General features: G+C 41.9%; 1 protein-coding gene across 6 annotated transcripts in view; it reads left to right on the plus strand.

Moving 5' to 3' along the window:
- B4GALNT2 (beta-1,4-N-acetyl-galactosaminyltransferase 2) overlaps nt 1-21,199 on the plus strand; it is a 55,795-nt gene that overhangs the window by 2,799 nt on the left and 31,797 nt on the right. The window contains exon 1 of one of the 6 annotated variants that reach the window (XM_033410825.2): nt 19,343-19,954. The exons of the other annotated variants lie outside the window; for them this stretch is intronic. The gene's annotated coding sequence lies outside the window, so the exon portion shown is untranslated. Of the gene's footprint in view, nt 1-19,342; nt 19,955-21,199 lie in introns of those variants that run through there. 6 annotated transcript variants of the gene reach the window in all.

The raw sequence follows: 21,199 nt of genomic DNA on the forward strand, positions 1-21,199 counted from the left end.
TTTTTTATTAAAAAGTATCTGGCTTTGGGGCTTCCCTGGTGGCGCAGTGGTTGGGAGTCTGCCTGCCGATGCAGGGGACACGGGTTCGTGCCCCGGTCCGGGAGGATCCCACATGCCGCGGAGCGGCTGGGCCCGTGAGCCATGGCCGCTGAGCCTGCGCTTCCGGAGCCGGTGCTCCGCAACGGGAGAGGCCACAACAGTGAGAGGCCCGCGTACCGCAAAAAAAAAAAAAAAAAGTATCTGGCTTTGAAATAGGTATTTCTGATTTTTGTCCCTCTGAGATAGGCTAGTTGACTCCAACACACCCTACCAACCCAGGAAATGATCACTACAGTAGCACGCAGTAAACTCAGTAAATGTTAGGTTTTTTTTGCATATTAGTAAGTTTTATTTAAAACTAAAATGTCAGTGACTTAGACTAGCTGGCAGAAATAATCTAGATTTTCATATTTTTTATTCTTCGGTAATACCACAGGACCTTCATCGGCAAATGCAGCACGTGGCATATGAGTCAGGGGAAACGAAGCAGCGTTATGTTGAGCAGGGTGTCTCCAAAAACAGTTTTCAGACTGATGGGAAATACAGACAAGAGGGCTGTTAGTTGGTAAATTCATTTCCTTTCATTCAGTGTGGTGCACTTATTTGTTACGTATAGGCCCTGTTCTAGACTGTGCCACTAGTGTTCACTGAAGCACTCTTTGAAGAATTATGTCCATGCCATAGTTGTGGAAATGGAGAATGAAATGAGGTTTGCCCAAGGACTACAATGGAAGGAGCAGGTTGGAATCCAACTCCTTTTGGGGATAAAGCCAGTATTTTTTTGATTGTGTGGGACATTTTATTCATAATATTTCATTCCACAAAAGTTTGATAATCCTACCACGTGCGAGGCATCATACTAGGTACTGGGAATACGACTGACACGACCTCTTGGAGAAGTTATGACTCTAGCGTATTTGACATCATCAGCTGATCATTTTTTAATACTCCCCTTCTCTATAGGACAGAATTATTTTCAGTAATAATATGTAATACCAATGATAATTACTGTTGTCTTGCTTTCTTTTCATTTGAAGACAATTTTAAAAAACTACAATTTTTAAAGATATGCAAACTGGGTAAAATATTTTATGTATGAATTAATCCATACGTGGTAAATTCACACTTACCAGACAAAATATACTTGGCAGTCTGCACTGTTTTAAATTTTAAACACTAATGAAAAACTCAAAGTGCTCACACGAATGGCCGAATTGAAGTAACTGATGCTTGGTTTCATCTTTAAAATTGCTGTGCTATTAGTGTTTATTTCACATCTATTGCATAGATGGAGGAATGAGTAGTACCCCTGAGGTTAGGGACACAAACTTCTCCCTAAGACAGCTTGAACAATTCTGAATGTTATATATTTACTCTGATTGCAAGTTGACTCTTGAAAGGAGCCTGTGTTGCTGAGCCAGGTAGTATGTTAAAATCTCACACCATGACTATGGATATGTCTATTTCTCCTTTGAATTCTTTCAGGATTTTGCTTTATGTATTTTGAGGCTATGTTATTAGAATAAAGAATTGTCATCTCTTCCTGTGAACTGAATATGTTATAACTTGAGGTATCTGTGGTTTTGGCTTTTTGTCTTAAAAGTCTACTTCATTTGATATTAATATAGAGATATCAACTTTATCTTCGTTACACTTGGTATGTTTATCTTCCTTTTTACTCTCAGTGTTTCTGTATCACTGTTTTAGATGTGTCTCCTGCAAACCGTGTATAATTGGGCTTCTTTTTTCCATCCGTTCTGATTGCCTTATGTTTTAATTGGAGCATTTAATCAGTTTACATTTATGTAATTATTGATACAATTGGTTTAAATCTAACATCTCAATGAGTGCTTTCTGTTTGTTCTACCTGGTCTATGTTCTTCTCTTTTCTTGTGCTATTTTGTATTATTTTATTATCCCATTTTCCTATTGAATATTATTTCTTATTTGTACTACTTCTATAGTAGTTACTCTATAGATTATAACATATTCTTGACCTATCATAGTCTAAAATTACTTGGTATTTTTAATCTTCTTCCTAGACAATGCGAAGACCTTGGAACGATTTTAGTCTGTTTGCTGCCTTTCCTGATTTACATGTCATTACTTTACCCTTTTTTGGTTATAGTGTGCTTTATGATTTTTTTTACTGTTTTGTTTAGGAACAAAACACTATTAATTTACACAGTCAGTAGTCATCTAGACTTACCCACTTATTTGTCATTTTTATTTCTCTTCCTTCTTTCCTTATGATCTTCCTTCTGGAGTAATTTGCCTTTAGTAGTTACTTTAGTGCAGGTATACTGGTGACAGATTCCCTCAAATGTTGCTTGTCTGAAAATGCCTTTATGGGCACCTTCATTTTTGAATAGTTCTGATGGTATAGAAGATATTTCAGTGTCTCTGGCTTCCCGTATAATCTGCTGGAAAGTTAACTAACAATCTCTTTTATTTTATTTATTTATTATTATTATTTTTTGCGGTACGCGGACCTCTCACTGTTGTGGCCTCTCCCGTTGCGGAGCAGAGGCTCCGGACGCGCAGGCTCAGCGGCCATGGCTCACGGGCCCAGCCGCTCTGCGGCATGTGGGATCTTCCCGGACTGGGGAACGAACCCGTGTCCCCTGCATCGGCAGGCGGACTCTCAACCACTGCGCCACCAGGGAAGCCCCCCCCCCCTTAATATTTATTAGCTCCTTCTTTGGTGCATAGGCAACAGCCTCCACAGTATGGAATCCAGCTTCTTCCAATTTCTTCACATCATTGGCATGTATGCCACATTGCTCTAATCGAGAAATAGGTTGTGGGTCAAAGCTCTCTTCTTCCACTGAAGTATCTGCATTTGCTTCAAGCTGTATCTGCATAGCCACTACTTAGTGTTCAATACTCCGCCTGCAGCGTAACTCGCCCGGGCGGGCTGCGGGCTCTGACTACAGTACGCCGGACCCGCGCGCGCGCACGACCCCGGACGGTCTTGCAGACCCGCTCGCCTGTGCGCCACTTCTCTACACCGTTGCTCCGGCCTTCTGCATGAAACCCAGGCGAGTTTCAGATCCTAACTGCGCTCCTGGGGCGCGTCTCAGCTCTCTTCAGGCCTCGGTCTCAGGCGGCAGCGCCCACTCCGTCTGCCGCTCTTATTTTATTTTTTTATTGAAGTATAGTTGATTTACAATGTTTCAGGTGTACAGCAAAGCGATTCAGTTATACATATATATATCTATTCTTTTTCAGTTTCTTTTCCATTATAGGTTATTACAAGACACTGAATATAGTTCCTTGTGCTATACAGTAGGTCCTTGTTGTGTATCTGCTTTATATATATCAGTGTATATCTGTTAATCTCAAATTCCTCATTTATTCCTCCCGCCCCTCTGCCTGCCTTGGCAGTTATAGTCTGATTTATCTTCCAGTCTTGTCTAATTGTCTGTTAAATTCATCCACTTAACTTTTCAATAGTGTTATTTTATTTTGTATTTCTAAAATTTCTGTCTGTTTCCTTTTGTATTCTCCAATTTTGTGTTAAAATTCTCCATAATTAATTTACAGTTCTTTAATACTAAGTCTATTTACTTTACAATATATGTCTGATAACTCCAGTATCTGAAGCCCTGTGTTTTTATTGCTTTATTTTCCTCTTTTTAAAAATGCTATCGCCACATGTGCCAAACAATGTCTTTACAAAATAGTTCGTGAAAATAATCTGAGACCTAGGATAACTTCTGCCAGAGATGATTTATGTTTTGTTCTGCTAGGTGCTGGGTTCACTAGCAATGTGGGATTGCCTCAATCCAACTTCAAGAGATGACGGGAAGCCTTATGGCCATGCCTGGGAAGTCCAATCTGATTCTGGTTCACTCCTCCGAGGTGTAAGCCATTGGAGTTCCAATGGGGATTCACCAGGAACGCCCCCCCCCCCCCCCCCCCGCCCATCTCCACTCACGGTGGATCTTGGACTCTAACGTTTATTCCCTTAACCCCAAGGGGCTGAGATAAACATGCTCAGCCTGTGAGCCGCCCACTTAGGAATCAGCAAACACATCCAGAGGAAAAAGTAGCCTCCATCCTTAGCCTCCGTTATCTCTTGAATCCAGTCCCAGTAATTCTTCACCGTCTTGGTAGCCATCTGATCCTTTCAGGCAGATTTGTTGTTGTAGTTGTTCAGCTTTTCTAGTTGTCATCAGTGAGAACGTTGGTCTGAATTGCCCAGTCAATTGTTATTGGAGGCAGAAGTCTCTTTTGCCTCTAAGGCTCTTAGACTAGCCAGTAGAGGAGGCAGGAGCTCCATCAGAATGTTTTTCTGACTTTCTACCAATCACAGTAGAGGATGGGGTATAGCCAATTCTAATTTAGTTCAAGGAAAAAAGGCTAATGTTATCTGTGTTCTTAACATAGTGAAGCAATTCATAGGTATTATATAATTACATAATAACTCATAGTTGTTATGTAAATAATTTGACTAAGTTTCTGTTACTTGCAACCAAAAATTCCTGACTAAAATATTTAAAAGTAGTGTGTATATATCACCTTTGCCCACAATTTCACCAAACCTTTTTGGTTATTTATTTATAATTAATTAATTAATATATTTATTTTATTTATTTGGCTGTGTTGGGTCTTCGTTGCTGCACGTGGGCTTTCTCTATAGTTGCAGCGAGCGGGGGCTACTCTTCGTTGTGGTGTGCGGGCTTCTCATTGCGGTGGCTTCTCTTGTTGCGGAGCACGGGCTCTAGGCGCACAGGCTTCTTAGTCGTGGCACGTGGGCTCAGTAGTTGTGGCTCACGGGCTCTAGAGTGCAGGCTCAATAGTTGTGGCGCTAGGGCTTAGTTGCTCTGCGGCATGTGGGCTCTTCCCTGAGCAGGGCACGAACCAGTGTCCCTTGCATTGGCAGGCGGATTCTTAACCACTGTGCCACCAGGGAAGTCCCACCCTTTTTGGTTATTAACTTAATAGGCATAAAATGCTACTTCAGGGCTTCCCTGGTGGTGCAGTGGTTGAGAGTCCGCCTGCCGATGCAGGGGACACGGGTTCGTGCCCGAGTCCGGGAAGATCCCACGTGCCGCGGAGCGGCTAGGCCCGTGAGCCATGGCCGCTGAGCCTGCGCGTCCGGAGCCTGTGCTCCGCAGCAGCGAGAGGCCCGCGTACCGCAAAAAAAAAAAAAAAAAAAAAAAGCTACTTCAGTGTTATTTTCAATATCAATCTTTTTAACTTATAGGTGAGAACAAATATTTTCCTGTGTGTTCACCTGCTAAATGTATTTCTTCTTCGGTCAGTCATTTCTTCATATTCTGTGCCCATTTATTACTTGGTGTCTTGGTGCTTTTCTCATTGGTAAATTAAGATTAAACCTTTGCTCTCATATTTGTTAGGAACCATTTTAGTAGTCTAATACTACCCTTTTGATTTCAGTTTTTTTTTTCACTGTGCAGACATTTTTAAAAGTTCTGATGCATCTTTAAATATTTAAATCTTTCTCTTTGTAGATGTTTCTATGCTGTCAAAGTGTCATGGTTCACAAAGGGATTATTGTAATAAAGCACACAGAATCATGAGACTACATTTTTAGGCAAAAGGAAAATCTTGACTAATTGGTTTCCACTGTCTGCAGAGACAGCTTAACATCAGACCCTCCTTGCTCGGGTACAAGAGTGCTTTGGGGCAATGAGCATCACCACCTTTGACTGAGGACTCAGGCTGCCTCTCTAGTTTCTGCCTGGTCCCAAAGCCCTCTGTACTTGGACTAGGAGAACCACTTGGCAGGGTTAACAGCTTCACCTGGCTTGAAGGGACAAGTTGCCATCAGCTGATACACATGACAAGCTCATTTCCTTATTTCTCATTGACTTTATAAATTGGATTTTGGCCCTTTTTCGAATGTTTCTCAAATATGGTCCAACCAGAATAGCAGACCCATACAATTATAATTTTAATATCCCCACATAAGCACATAAACAGTGTGATTTTAACAGTGTAGAACATTTGTAGTCGTCTGTTAAAAATTCGGCTGTTGAACATTTTATTAGGAATCTCCTACCGAACAATTCCTATGAATGACTGCATCACAAAATGCTGTCCCTAGCTGGAACCAGCTTTGATAAATCAAAACTCCAAGCTGAGAGGGGTCTGATCAGATGGTTGAAACTTGACTAAGGAAGTAAAGGCCTTTTTTCTGCGGGCATGTCTATAACTTGAATAGTTTAAATATATCTATCTTGTTCTGAATGCCATTTTAGAAAATTCAGATGTTACAGAAATATATAACAAAATAGTGAAAATTCCACATAAAATTACACTCAAGTATTTCTGGACTTTGTTTGTTTGTTTTTAATATTTATTTGGCTGCATCAGGTCTTAGCCACGGCACACGATATCTTTTGTTGTGGCACGTGGGCTTCTCTCTAGTTGTGGTGCTTGGGCTCTAGAGTGCTCGGGCTCAGTAGATGTGGCACGGCGAGCTCTCTAGTTGCTGCGCAGAGGCTTAGTTGCGGTGTGTGGGCTTAGTTGCCCCTTGGCATGTGAGATCTTAGTTCCCCAACCAGGGATCAAACCTGCGTCCCCTGCATTGGAAAGTGGATTCTTAACCACTGGACCACCAGGGAAGTCCCAAGTATTTCTGGACTTTGGTTTATTCCATTTACCTATATGCTTATTCTTGAATCAATAACATGCTTTTAGTTAACTCTAGCTTTACAATAATTTTATTCTCTAGTAGTATGGCTCTCCTTATGTATAATATTTTCCTTGCTATTCTCATGTGTTACTTCATTTTGAGTCATTTTGACAAATGAAAAAAATTTTTGTTGTGGGTTCATTTATGTAGTTATTGTATTGAATTTATACATTAATATAGGGTGAAGTTCCATTTTCACAGTGTGGAATTATTCTAGTCAAGAATAAGAAATTTATCTCCATTTATTTGTACTTCCCTAATATACTGGTTTTTCTTAATTCTTTTATTTATCTATCTATCTATCTGTCTATTTATTTATTTATTAATGGCTGCGTTGGGTCTTCGTTGCTGCACGTGGGCTTTCTCTAGTTGCACAGAGCGGGGGCTACTCTTCATTGTGGTGTGTGGGCTTGTCATTGCGGTGGCTTCTATTGTTGCGGAGCATGGGCTCTAGGCGTGGGCTTCAGTAGTGCAGCACACAGGCTCGGTAGTTGCAGCGTGTGGGCTCAGTAGTTGTGGCTTACGGGCTTAGTTGCTCCCCGGCATGTGGGATCTTCCTGGACCAGGGATAGAACCCGTGTCCCCTGCATTGGCAGGCGTATTCTAACCACTGCGCCACCAGGGAAATCCCTTTCATTACGTTTTGACTCATGGTTGTTGGCTTATAGAAAACTGGGTAATGTAGTGTTTAAAAGTGTGGTCTGAAAAAAAAAAAAGTGTGGTCTGGTTTTGAATCCTGCATCTAACACCAACCAACTGTGCAAGTTGCTTTCGCCCTCAGCTAATTCATCTGTTAATTGGGTGGAGTAATGGAACGTCTTTATTATGTTGTGAGAATTAAATACACACAAAGCTCTTGGCAGAGGGGTAAAACATAGTAGGTGGTCACTAGATTATAACTATAATTATTATGATTTTAAAAATATTTATTTTGTAACTAGCTACCTTACTAAAACCTCAGTTTCTGATAGTTTCCCGTTTAAAACATTTTAGTTTTTCCAAATATGCAATTATTATGTATTGTAAATAATTATATTTTTAATTACCCTTTTAGTTATATATCTTTTTTAGTCCATAAGCTAATTTTATTGCATTTATTAATACTTTCATGATAATATTAAATAATAGCAGTGGGCATTCTTATCTTGTTCCTGGATATAATGGAGTTTTGCATAATGCTGGCTTTGGCTTGAAAGGTAAATCTTTTGCCATGTTAAGAAAGCATCCACCTATTCTTATTTTACCTGAGGAATTTTTACTTAATTGTTTATAAATCCCAAAGTTTTATTTTTAAAATTGTCAAACTAAAGACAGCTTGAAACAATGTTACTGAATACACTCATACACCCTGCACCTAGATCCACCTAGGTTAATATTTTACCACATTTGCTTTATCTCTCACCCCTACTTTCAAATGGCTGAACCATTGAAAAGAATTTTCAGACATCTTAACACTTCACCCGTAAATACTTGAGCATACTTCTAAGAATAACAGCATTCTCCTATATAATCATAATATAATGATCTCACCTAAAAAAAATGAATTCCCTAACATGATCGAACATTCAGCCCATGCTCAAATGTTCACAATTGTCCCCTAAATGGCTTTTTACATTTATTTTATTGAAGTATAGTTGATTTACAATGATGTGTTAATTTCTATTGTATAGCAAAATGATTTAGTTATGCACATATGTACATTCTTTTTCATATTCTTTCCCATTATGGTTTATCACAGGATATTGAATATAGTTCCCTGTGCTATACAGTAGGACCTTGTTGCTTATCCATTCTATATATAATAGTTTGCACCTTCTAATCCTGAACTCCCAATCCTTCCCTCCTCCACCCCCCTCCCCCTTGGCAACCACAAGTCTGTTCTCTATGTCTGTGAGTGTTTTTTTCTTTTGGTTGCTCTGCGCGGCCTTGTGGGATCTCAGTTCCATGACTAGGGATTGAACTGAGGCCATGGCAGTGAAAGCACAGAATCCTAACCACTAGGCCACCAGGGAACTCCCCTGTGAGTCTGTTTCTGTTTTGTAGATAAGTTCATTTGTGTCATATTTTAGATTCTACATATAAGTGATTATCATATGATATTTTTCTCTGTCTGACTTACTTCACTTAGTGTGATAATCTCTAGGTCCAATCAACATGCTGCAAATGGCATTATTTCATTCTTTTTTATGGCCAAGTAGTATTCCATTTTGTGTGTGTGTGTGTGTGTGTGTGTGTGTGTGTTATATACATATATACCACATCTTCTTTTATCCATTTATCTATCAATAGACATTTAGATTGCATCCATGTCTTGGCTATTGTAAATAGCACTATTGTAAATAGTGCTGCAGTGAACATTGTGGTGCACGTGTCTTCTCGAATTATAGCTTTCTCCGAATATTTGCCCAGGAGTGGGATTGCAGGATCATATCGCAACTCTATTTTTAGTTTGAGGAACCTCCATACTGTTTTCCGTAGCGGCTGCACCAATTTACATCTCAACCAACAGTGTAGGAGGGTTCTGTTTTCTTCACATCCTCTGCAGCATTTGTTATTCGTAGATTTTTAAGTTATGGCCATTCTGACTAATGTGAGATGGTACCTCACTGTAGTTTTGATTTGCATTTCTCTAATAATTAGTGCTAAATGTCTTTCAAAACTGTTTTTTGAAACAATGATCCAGTCAAAGTTCACACATTGCATTTTGTTGTTTGATCTTTTTAGTCTCCTTAGACTATCAAAAGCTATCCCATCCCTCCACTTTTTTCTTTTTTCTCTTTTCATAGCATTGTCTTTTTGAAGAGTCCAGGCCAGTTGTCTTACAGAACGTTCCACATCCTGATGTGTCTGATAGTTGTTGATGGTGTTATTCAGTTTGCTTTTTTATCTGCTGTTATTTCCTATAAACTGGTAGTGAGGTCTCTGAGTCTTGATTACATTTTGATTCAACATTTTTGGCATTAATACTCCATAAGTGATTTGTGTGCTTCATATCACATCATATCAGGGGGACATTTTGTTAGGCTGTCTCACTATTAGTGATGCTCATTTGGATCACGTGGTTAAGGTAGTGACTACCTGATCATTCCATTGTAAAGGTGAGTTTTTTTCTCTTTGTAAATAGTAAGCAATCTGGACGTTGGCACCATTCAATATCCTGCTCCCCAACAGCCTTCCACCCGCTGGTTTTAACATGCATTGGTGGTCCTGGCCAGAATCATTGATTGCATTGGTGGTAGCAAAGTGGTGATTTATTTCTCTAATTCTATCATTTCTCCTACATACATTAATTTTCATTTTTTTGTAAAGAGGAGCTTTTTTTCTTCAATGGAAGATTAAGATTTCAATTACAGAAAAATTGATAAAATATATTTGCATGCAAAAATACAAGCAAAGAAAAAAGGGAAAAGTTCTGGAGGTCCATTGTACAACAATGTGAACAATATACTTAACGTTACTGAGCTGTACACTTAGAAATGGTTAAGGTGGTAAACCTTATGTTTATTCCCACAATTAAACATTTTTTTTTAAAGAAAGAAGACAAGTGACAAATTGGGAAAGACAACCTTAGCTATTTACACCACAGACAAAACGTGAATATCTCTATACATCAAGAGCTTCTAAAATTAGGGAAGGAAAAGCCTGTAGAAGAATGCGCTAGAGCAGGGCTTCTCCAATTGTGGGCCGTAGAATCCCGAGGGTCCCAGTGACCCTCAGGGAGTCTGCGAGGTGAAAACTATTTCATGATAATAGTAAGATGCTACTTGCTTTTCTCACTGTGCTGACATTTGCACTGATGATGCAAAGGCAATGATGGGCAAAACTGCTGCTGCTACCTTAGCTTGAACTGGTGGGAGTTGTACTTTCCCACCACACTCAGGGAAAAAAGCCAGTTTACTTCAGAATATCCTTGATGAAACAGTAAAATCGATTGATTTTTTTTTTAAAAAGTGTCAATTTTAAGTAGATTTTTTGATGATAGGTACACGTAAAACATTCCTGACAGAGACTGAAGTACAGTGATTGTTGTCTCAAGAAAAAGTGCTTGTGCAATTTGAGTAGCGAGCTGAAGTAGCTGCTTTGCTTTTTTTTTTTTTTAACTTATTTATTTTTGGCTGTATTGGGTCTTCATTGCTGCAGGAGGGCTTTCTTTAGTTGTGGCGAGCAGGGGGCTACTCTTCATGGTGGTGTGTGAGCTTCTCATTGTGGTGGCTTCTCTTGTTACGGAGCACAGGCTCTAGGCGCGTAGGCTTCAGTAGTTGTGGCACGTGAGCTCAGTAGTTCTGGTTCACGGGCTCTAGAGCACAGGCTCAGTAGTTGTGACACACAGGCTTGGCTGCTCCGTGGCATGTGGGATCTTCCTGGATCAGGGCTCTAACCCGTGTCCCACGCACTGGCAGGTGGATCCTTAACCACTGCACCACCAGGGAAGACCCTGAAGTAGCTGCTTTTTAATGGAAATCTCTTTTTTTCTTTTTCTGTTTTTGGCTGCGTTGGGTCTTTGTTGCTGTGCCCAGTCCTTCTCTAGTTGCAGTGAGCTGGGACTACTCTTTGTTGCAGTGCACGGGCTTCTTATTGCCGTGGCTTCTATTGTTGCCCAGCACTGGCTGTAGAGCGCGGGCTTCAGTAGTTGTGGCTCGCGGGCTCTAGAGCACAGGCTCAGTAGATGTGGTGCACGGGCTTAGCTGCTCCGTGACATGTGGGATCTTCCCGGACCAGGGCTCGAACCCATGTGCCCCGCACTGGCAGGCGGATTCCTAACCACTGCGCAACCAGGGCAGCCCCTGAAGTAGATGCTTTTTAAAGGAAATGTTTTTTGCTTGAAAGAATAAGAATGAATAAGAATAAGCTGGTTATTCAGACTTCTGTACTGGGTAGATGTCTTCTCAAAAAAATGGACCATGTGATGCACCAGTTGCCAGTATTAGTTGCCAATCATAAAGTTCAAGCTTTCCATAAATTAGAACTTTGTAAAACTTATTTCCACCGCAATGAGTTTGACAGTCTTAATATTTAAAGACTTTTCTGATGAGATTGGTGTTGATATTAATGAATGTGAATTCTCGATATTGCATTAAAAATACATCAGCAGGGCTTCCCTGGTGGCGCAGTGGTTAAGAATCCGCCTGCCAATATAGGGGATACGGGTTCGAGCCCTGGTCCAGGAAGATCCCACATGCCGCGGAGCAACTAAGCCCGTGCGCCACAACTACTGAGCTCACGTGCTGCAACTACTGAGGCCCTCACGCCTAGAGCCTGTGCTCCGCAACAAGAGAAGCTGCGACAATGATAAGCCCGAGCACCACAAGGAAAAGCAGCCCCCGCTCGTCGCAACTAGAGAAAGCCAGTGCGCAGCAACAAAGACCCAACACAGCTAATAAATAAATAAATAAATAAATAAATAAATGCATAAGCATTTGCGGGATCAGCATAACTCAGTTAACCAATATTTTCCATATGACTAATGTATAGTGTAATAAAATCATGAGTAGGTAAAAGATGCATTCAAAGTCCAAGTCATACCAGTGGATTTTAATGTAACAGTGTACAAAAAATTCATTGACTTAGGGCTGGAAAACGAGAGTCACACACACATACACACCAAAATTTCCATTACTAAGAGTCAGATTTTGGCTTCAAAACCAGCCCCCAAGAAACCTACCCAAAGCCCCCGAGAAATTACAGGAATTCTAATTTTCTTCTTCTGGGCAACCTTCTCTGGGTCAACCCTCTAAACACCCCTCTCCCAGCATCTTCCATTACTCACCACCCCTCCTCCACCCTCAGCATCACCCCAGACCCTGATTTTCTGATGATGCCCATTCTAACTGGTGTGAGGTGATACCTCATTGTAGTTTTTTTTGGTGTGTGTTTGTGTGTGTGTGTGTGTGTTTTTGTGTGTGTGTGTGGTACGCGGGCCTCTCACTGCCGTGGCCTCTCCCGTTACGGAGCACAGGCTCTGGACGCGCAGGCTCAGCGGCCATGGCTCACGGGCCAAGCCGCTCCGCGGCACGTGGGATCCCCCCAGACCGGGTCACGAACCCGTGTCCCCAGCATCGGCAGGCGGACTCTCAACCACTGCGCCACCAGGGAAGGCCTCATTGTAGTTTTGATTTGCATTTCTCTAATGATTAATGATGTTGAGCATTCTTTCACGTGTTTGTTGGCAGTCTGTATATCTTCTTTGGAGAAATGTCTATTTAGGTCTTCTGCCCATTTTTGGATTGGGTTGTTTGTTATTCAGCTGCATGAGCTGCTTGTAAATTTTGGAAATTAATCCTTTGTCAGTTGCTTCATTTGCAAATATTTTCTCCCATTCTGAGGGTTGTCTTTTGGTCTTGTTTGTGGTTTCCTTTGCTGTGCAAAAGTTTTAAGTTTCATTAGGTCCCATTTGTTTATTTTTGTTTTTATTTCCATTTCTCTAGGAGGTGGGTCAAAAAGGATCTTGCTGTGATTTATGTCATAGAGTGTGCTGCCTATGTTTTCCTCTAAGAGTTTGATAGTTTCTGGCCTTACATTTAGGTCTTTAATCCATTTTGAGTTTATTTTTGTGTATGGTGTTAGGGAGTGTTCTAATTTCATACTTTTACATGTACCTGTCCAGTTTTCCCAGCACCACTTATTGAAGAGGCTGTCCTTTCTCCACTGTACATTCCTGCCTCCTTTATCAAAGATAAGGTGACCATATGTGCGTGGGTTTATCTCTGGGCTTTCTATCCTGTTCCATTGATCTATGTTTCTGTTTTTGTGCCAGTACCATACTGTCTTGTTTACTGTAGCGTTGTAGTATAGTTTGAAGTCAGGGAGCTTGATTCCTCCAGCTCCATTTTTCGTTCTCAAGATTGTTTTGGCTATTTGGGGTCTTTTGTGTTTCCATACAAATTGTGACATATTTGTTCTAGCTCTGTGAAAAATGCCAGTGGTAGTTTGATAGGGATTGCATTGAATCTGTAGATTGCTTTGGGTGGTAGAGTCATTTTCACAATGTTGATTCTTCCAATCCAAGAAAATGGTATACTCTCCATCTATTTGTATCATCTTTAATTTCTTTCATCAGTGTCTTATAATTTTCTGCATACAGGTCTTTTGTCTCCTTAGGTAGGTTTATTCCTAGATATTTTATTGTTTTTGTTGCACTGGTAAATGGGAGTGTTTTCTTAATTTCACTTTCAGATTTTTCATCATTAGTGTATAGGAATGCCAGAGATTACTGTGCATTAATTTTGTATCCTGCTACTTTACCAAATTCATTGATTAGCTCTAGTAGTTTTCTGGTAGCATCTTTAGGATTCTCTATGTATAGTATCATGTCATCTGCAAACAGTGACAGCTCTATTTCTTCTTTTCCGATTTGGATTCCTTTTATTTCTTTTCCTTCTCTGATTGCTGTGGCTAGAACTTCCAAAACTCTGTTGAATAATAGTGGTGAGAGTGGGCAACCTTGTCTTGTTCCTGATCTTAGTGGAAATGGTTTCAGTTTTTCACCATTGAGGACGATGTTGGCTGTGGGTTTGTCACATATGGCCTTTATTATGTTGAGGAAAGTTTCCTCTATGCCTACTTTCTGCAGGGTTTTTATCATAAATGGGTGTTGAATTTTGCCGAAAGCTTTCTCTGCATCTAGAGATGATCATATGGTTTTTCTCCTTCAATTTGTTAATATGGTGTAACACGTTGATTGATTTGCGTATATTGAAGAATCCTTGCATTCCTGGAATAAACCCCACTTGATCATGGTGTATGGTCCTTTTTTTTTTTTTTGCGGTACGCAGGCCTCTCACTGTTGTGGCTCTCCTGTTGCGGAGCACAGACTCCGGACGCCCAGGCTCAGCGGCCATGGCACACGGGCCCAGCTGCTCCACGGCATGTGGGATCTTCCTGGACTGGGGCACGAACCTGTGTCCCCTGCATTGGCAGGCGGACTCTCAACCACTGTGCCACCAGGGAAGCCCATGTATGATCCTTTTAATGTGCTGTTGGATTCTGTTTACTAGTATTTTGTTGAGGATTTTTGCATGTATGTTCATCAGTGATATTGGCCTGTAGTTTTCTTTCTTTGTGACATCTTTGTCTGGTTTTGGTATCAGGGTGATGGTGGCCTCACAGAATGAGTTTGGGAGTGTTCCTCCCTCTGCTATATTTTGGAAGAGTTTGAGAAGGATAGGTGTTAGCTCTTCTCTAAATGTTTGATAGAATTCACCTGTGAAGCCATCTGGTCCTGGGTTTTTGTTTGTTGGAAGATTTTTAATCACAGTTCCAATTTCAGTGCTTCTGATTGGTCTGTTCATATTTTCTATTTCTTCCTGGTTCAGTCTCGGCAGGTTTTGCATTTCTAAGAATTTGTCCATTTCTTCCAGTTTGTCCATTTTATTGGCATAGAGTTGCTTGTAGCAGTCTCTTAGGATGCTTTGTATTTCTGCGGTGTCTGTTGTAACTTCTCCTTTTTCATTTCTAATTCTATTGACTTGAGTCTTCTCCCTTTTTTTCTTGATGAGTCTGGCTAATGGTTTATCAATTTTGTTTATCTTCTCAAAGAACCAGCTTTTAGTTTTATTGATCTTTGCTATCGTTTCCTTCATTTCTTTTTCATTTATTTCTGATCTGATCTTTATGATTTCTTTCCTTCTGCTAACTTTAGGTTTTTTTTGTTCTTCTTTCTCTAATTGCTTTAGGTGCAAGGTTAAGTTGTTTATTTGAGATGTTTCCTGTTTCTTAAGGTAGGATTGTGTTGCTATAAAATTCCCTCTTAGAACTGCTTTTGCTGCATCCCATAGGTTTTGTGTCATCGTGTCTCCATTGTCATTTGTTTCTAGGTATTTTTTGATTTCCTCTTTGATTTCTTCAGTGATCACTTGGTTATTAAGTAGTGTATTGTTTAGCCTCCATGTGTTTGTATTTTTTACAGATCTTTTCCTGTAATTGATATCTAGTCTCATAGCGTTGTGGTTGGAAAAGATACTTGATACGATTTCAATTTTCTTAAATTTACCAAGGCTAGACTTGTGACCCAAGATATGATCTATCCTGGAGAATGTTCCATGAGCACTTGAGAAAAATGTGTATTCTGTTGTTTTTGGATGGAATGTCCTATAAATATCAATTAAGTCCATCTTGTTTAATGTATCATTTAAAGCTTGTGTTTCCTTATTTATTTTCATTTTGGATGATCTGTCCATTGGTGAAAATGGGGTGTTAACGTCCCCTACTATGATTGTGTTGCTGTCGATTTCTCCTTTTATGCCTGTTAGCATTTGCCTTATGTATTGAGGTGCTCCTATGTTGGGTGCATAAATATTTACAATTGTTATATCTTCTTCTTGGATCGATCCCTTGATCATTATGTAGTGTCCTTCTTTGTCTCTTGTAATAGTCTTTATTTTAAAGTCTATTTTGTCTGACATGAGAATTGCTACTGCAGCTTTCTTCTGATATCCATATGCATGGCATATCTTTTTCCATCCCCTCACTTTCAGTCTGAATGTGTCCCTACGTCTGAAGTGGGTCTCTTGTAGACAGCATATATATGGGTCTTGTTTTTGTATCCATTCAGCCAGTCTGTGTCCTTTGGTGGGAGCATTTAATCCATTTACATTTAAGGTAATTATCGATATGTATGTTCCTATTACCATTTACTTAATTGTTTTGGGTTTGTTATTGTAGGTCTTTTCCTTCTCTTGTGTTTCTTGCCTAGAGAAGTTCCTTTAGCATTTGTTGTAAAGCTGGTTTGGTGGTGCTGAACTCTCTCAGCTTTTGCTTGTCTGTAAAGGTCTTAATTTCTCCATCAAATCTGAATGAGATCGTTGCTGGATAGAGTAATCTTGGTTGTAGGTTTTTCTCCTTCATCACTTTAAATATGTCCTGCCACTCCCTACTGGCTTGCAGAGTTTCTGCTGAAAGATCAGCTGTTAACCTTATGGGGATTCCCTTGTGTGTTATTTGTTGTTTTTCCCTTGCTGCTTTTAATATGTTTTCTTTGTATTTAATTTTTGATAGTTTGATTAATATGTGTCTTTGCGTGTTTCTCCTTGGATTTGTCCTGTATGGGACTCTCTGTGCTTCCTGGACTTTATTAACTATTTCTTTTCCCATATTAGGGAAGTTTTCAACTATAATCTCTTCAAATATTTTCTCAGTCCCTTTCTTTTTCTCTTCTTCTTCTGGGACCCCCTATAATTCGAATGTTGCTGCGTTTAATATTGTCCCAGAGGTCTCTGAGACTGTCCACAGTTCTTTTCATTCTTTTTTCTTTTTTTTTTTTTCTTTTTTTGTGGTACGCGGGCCTCTCACTGCCGTGGCCTCTCCTGTTGCGGAGCACAGGCTCCGGATGCGCAGGCTCAGCGGCCATGGCTCACGGGCGCAGCCGCTCCGCGGCATGTGGGATCTTCCCGGACCGGGGCATGAACCCGTGTCCCCTGCATTGGCAGGTGGACTCTCAACCACTGCGCCACCAGGGAAGCCCCATTCTTTTTTCTTTATTCTGCTCTGCAGTAGTTATTTCCACTATTTTATCTTCCAGGTCACTTATCCATTCTTCTGCCTCAGTTATTCTGCTATTGATCCCTTCTAGAGTATTTTTAATTTCATTTATTGTGGTTCATCATTGCTTGTTTCCTCTTTAGTTCTTCTAGGTTCTTGTTAAATGTTTCTTGCATTTTCTCTATTCTATTTCCAAGATTTTGGATCATCTTTACTATCATTATTCTGAATTCTTTTTCAGGTAGACTGCCTATTTCCTATTCATTTGTTAGGTCTGGTGGGTTTTTACCATGCTCCTTCATCTGCTGTTTTTCGGTCTTTTCATTTTGCTTATCTTACTGTGTTTGGGGTCTCCTTTTCGCAGGCTGCAGGTTCGTAGTTCCCATTGTTTTTGGTGTCTGTCCCCAGTGGCTAAGGTTGGTTCAGTGGGTTGTGTAGGTTTCCTGGTGGAGGGGACTAGTGCCTGTGTTCTGGTGGATGAGGCTGGATCTTGTCTTTCTGGTGGGCAGGTCCACGTCTGGTGGTGTGTTTTGGGGTGTCTGTAGCCTTATTATGATTTTAGGCAGCCTCTCTGCTAATGGATGGGGCTGTGTTCCTGTCTTGCTAGTTGTGTGGCTTAGGGTGTCCAGCACTGTAGCTTGCTGCTCGTTGAATGAAGCTGGGTCTTGGCGTTGAGATGGAGCTCTCTGGGAGATTTTCGCCGTTTCATATTACGTGGAGCTGGGAGGTCTCTTGTGGACCAGTGTCCTGAACCTGGCTCTCCCACCTCAGTGGCACAGTCCTGACGCCTGGCTGGCACACCAAGAGCCTGTCCTCCACACGGCTCAGAATAAAAGGGAGAAAAAATAGAAAGAAAGAAAGAGGTAAAATAAAGTAAGATAAAATAAAGTTATTAAAATAAAAAATAATTATTAAGAAAAAAGTTTTAAAAAGTAAAAAAAAAAAAAAAGATAAAAAACTGGATGGTCAGAACCCTAGGACAAATGGTGAAAGCAAAGCTATACAGACAAAATCTCACACAGAAGCATACACATACGCACTCACAAAAAGGGGAAAAGGGGAAAAAAATAATATATCTTGCTCCCAAAGTCCACCTCCTCAATTTGGGATGATTCGTTGTCTATTCAGGTATTCCACAGATGCAGGTACATCAAGTTGATTGTGGAGCTTTAATCCGCTGCTTCTGAGGCTGCTGGGAGAGCTTTCCCTTTCTCTTCTTTGTTCTCACAGCTCCCGGGGTTCAGCTTTGAATCTGGCCCCGCCTCTGCGTGTAGGTCGCTGGAGGGCGTCTGTTCTTCGCTCAGACAGGACGGGGTTAAAGGAGCAGCTGCTTCGGGGTCTCTGGCTCACTCAGGCCGGGGAAGGGAGGGGCACGGAGTGCGGGGCGAGCCTGCGGCGGCAGAGGCCAGCATGATGTTGCGCCAGCCTGAGGCGCGCCGTGCGTTCTTCCGGGGTAGTTGTCCCTGGATCCCGGGACCGTGGCAGTGGCGGGCTGCACAGGCTCCCCGGAAGGGGGGTGTGGAGAGTGACCTGTGCTCGTACACAGGCTTCTTGGTGGCGGCAGTAGCAGCCTTAGCGTCTCATGTCTGTCTCTGGGGTCCGCGATTTTAGCCGCGACTCGCGCCCGTCTCTGGAGCTCCTTTAAGCAGCGCTCTTAATACCCTCTCCTCGCGCACCAGGAAACAAAGAGGTAAGAAAAAGTCTCTTGCCTCTTCGGTAGGTCCAGACTTTTCCCCGGACTCCCTCCCGGCTAGCCGTGGCGCACTAACCCCTTCAGGCTATGTTCAAGTCGCCAACCCCAGTCCTCTCCCTGCGCTCCCGACAGGAGCCCGAGCCTCAGCTCCCAGCCCCGCCCGCCCCGGCGGGTGAGCAGACAAGCCTCTCGGGCTGGTGAGTGCCGGTCGGCCCGATCCTCTGTGCGGGAATCTCCCCGCTCTGCCCCCCGCACCCCTGTTGCTGTGCTCTCCTCCGCGGCTCCGAAGCTTTCCCCCTGTGCCACCCGCCATCTCCGCCCGCGAAGGGGCTTCCTAGTGTGTGGAAACCCTTCCTCCTTCACAGCTCCCTCCCACTGGTGCAGGTCCCATCCCTATCCTTTTGTCTCTGTCTATTCTTTTTTCTTTTGCCCTACCCAGGTACGTGGGGGGTTTCTTGCCTTTTGGGAGGTCTGAGGTTTTCTGCCAGCGTTCAGTAGGTGTTCTGTAGGAGTTGTTCCACGTGTACATGTATTTCTGGTGTATCTGTGGGGAGGAAGGTGATCTCCGCCTCTTACTCTTCCGCCATCTTCTCCAAACCCCCCCAGGTACGATGATTCCGGCCCGCTGTCCCCACTACTGTCGCACTTCGGCCGCCGGGGCCTTTCCAGAGCCGGCAGCCTCCGTGAGGCCGCCCTCCCCTCGGGCTCCGGGGCAGTTCCGCGACAGCGGAGGAAGAGACCCCGAGCCGGGAGTTCCAGCTCTGCGGAAACGCGGGCTCCGTTCTGGGCGCAGGGTGTAGGACCGCTCTGCCCCGAGGCCTTCTGGGAGGGAGGGGGCGCCGGGGGAGGGAGCTTCCAGGAGTGCAGGGCCCCGTCGGGGGTCCTGGAGGGCCGCTAATCTTTTAAGAAACTACCACTTCTTGATTTTTGGTGTGGTATCAAAGATGAATATCCACAATTATCTGAAAACGCGATTAAAATGTTTCTCCCTTTTCCAGTTATACATCTGTGTGGGGCCGTATTTTCTTCATATACTTCAACCAAGCAACATATCATAACAGATTGAATGCAGAAACAATGTGAGGATTCATTTTATCTATTAAGCTAAACATTAGATAGGCAAAAATGTTAAACGATGCCACTTTTCTCACTACTTTTTATTTGGAAAAATGTAGTTTTTTTTCATAAAATGTGTTATTTGTGTTAACATGTAATGGGTTTATTATTTTACTTCTAAATTAATAAATACTTCTAAAAACTCCTCAAATTTAATTTCCAAAATGGTAAACATTGACAGATATAAGCCACAAATACAAAAGCTCTTTGGGGGTCCTCCATAATTTTTAAGATTATAAAGAGGTCCTGAGACCAAAAATACTCAGAACCAGTGATTTGGGCAAGCATCAAATGGCTGCTAATATCCCCTGAAAGAGAGATGATGAGCTATTCTGTGCCTTGCCTCCCGGATGGAGGGGCACACACCATCACCTATGAAGTAGTTTTCTCAGAAATCAAACCTGAATTTGACTGAGCCTCTCGATCTAACTACAAATTTATAGAAAATACAGGGGACAAAGGAACATGACCCAGGGGGCTGAAATCAGCACAGTCCAGATGTGGAAAATCCAAATCATGTAGGATAAACAACATGGTTCCTTCAACAAATAAGTTGCAAGAAAAAAATAGAGAGATATAGGGGAATCTCTATATTAAAAGGAACTGATGAGACATATCAACCCGTGTATGGACCTTATTTGGATTCTGCTTTGATCCTTAAAAAAAAAAAAAGACAAAAGGGAAAGTTAAACTCTATGGACATTTGATGGTATTAGAGAATGATTGTTAGATTTTTAGCTGATAATGGTATTGTGTGTCTGTGTAAGAACCCTTATCTGAAGCCTTAAGCAAAGAAGGAAAACTTCTATGAGTATTGCAGAATAAGAAATATTTTTTATAGGAATTAACACAATTGTGGGACAAGCTGGGGAAAAAAAGTTCCAAAAAAAAAAAAAAGAATTAGAGAAAAGTCACCAGCCACCTTGTCACAGGTGAATGAGCTGGAACTTGCAAGAATTCAGAAGCAGGGCTTCCCTGGTGGCGCAGTGGTTAAGAATCTGCCTGCCAGTGCAGGGGGCATGGGCTTGAGCCCTGGTCTGGGAAGATCCCACATGCCGCGGAGAAACTAAACCCGTGTGCCACAATTACTGAAGCCCGCACACCTAGAGCCCATGCTCTGCAACAAGAGAAGCCACTGCAATGAGAAGCCTGCGCACCACAACGAAGAGTAGACCCCGTTCGCCGCAACTAGAGAAAGTTTTTTTTGT

Source organism: Orcinus orca, chromosome 19 (genome assembly GCF_937001465.1).
Source record: "Orcinus orca chromosome 19, mOrcOrc1.1, whole genome shotgun sequence".
NCBI lineage: Eukaryota > Metazoa > Chordata > Mammalia > Artiodactyla > Delphinidae > Orcinus > Orcinus orca.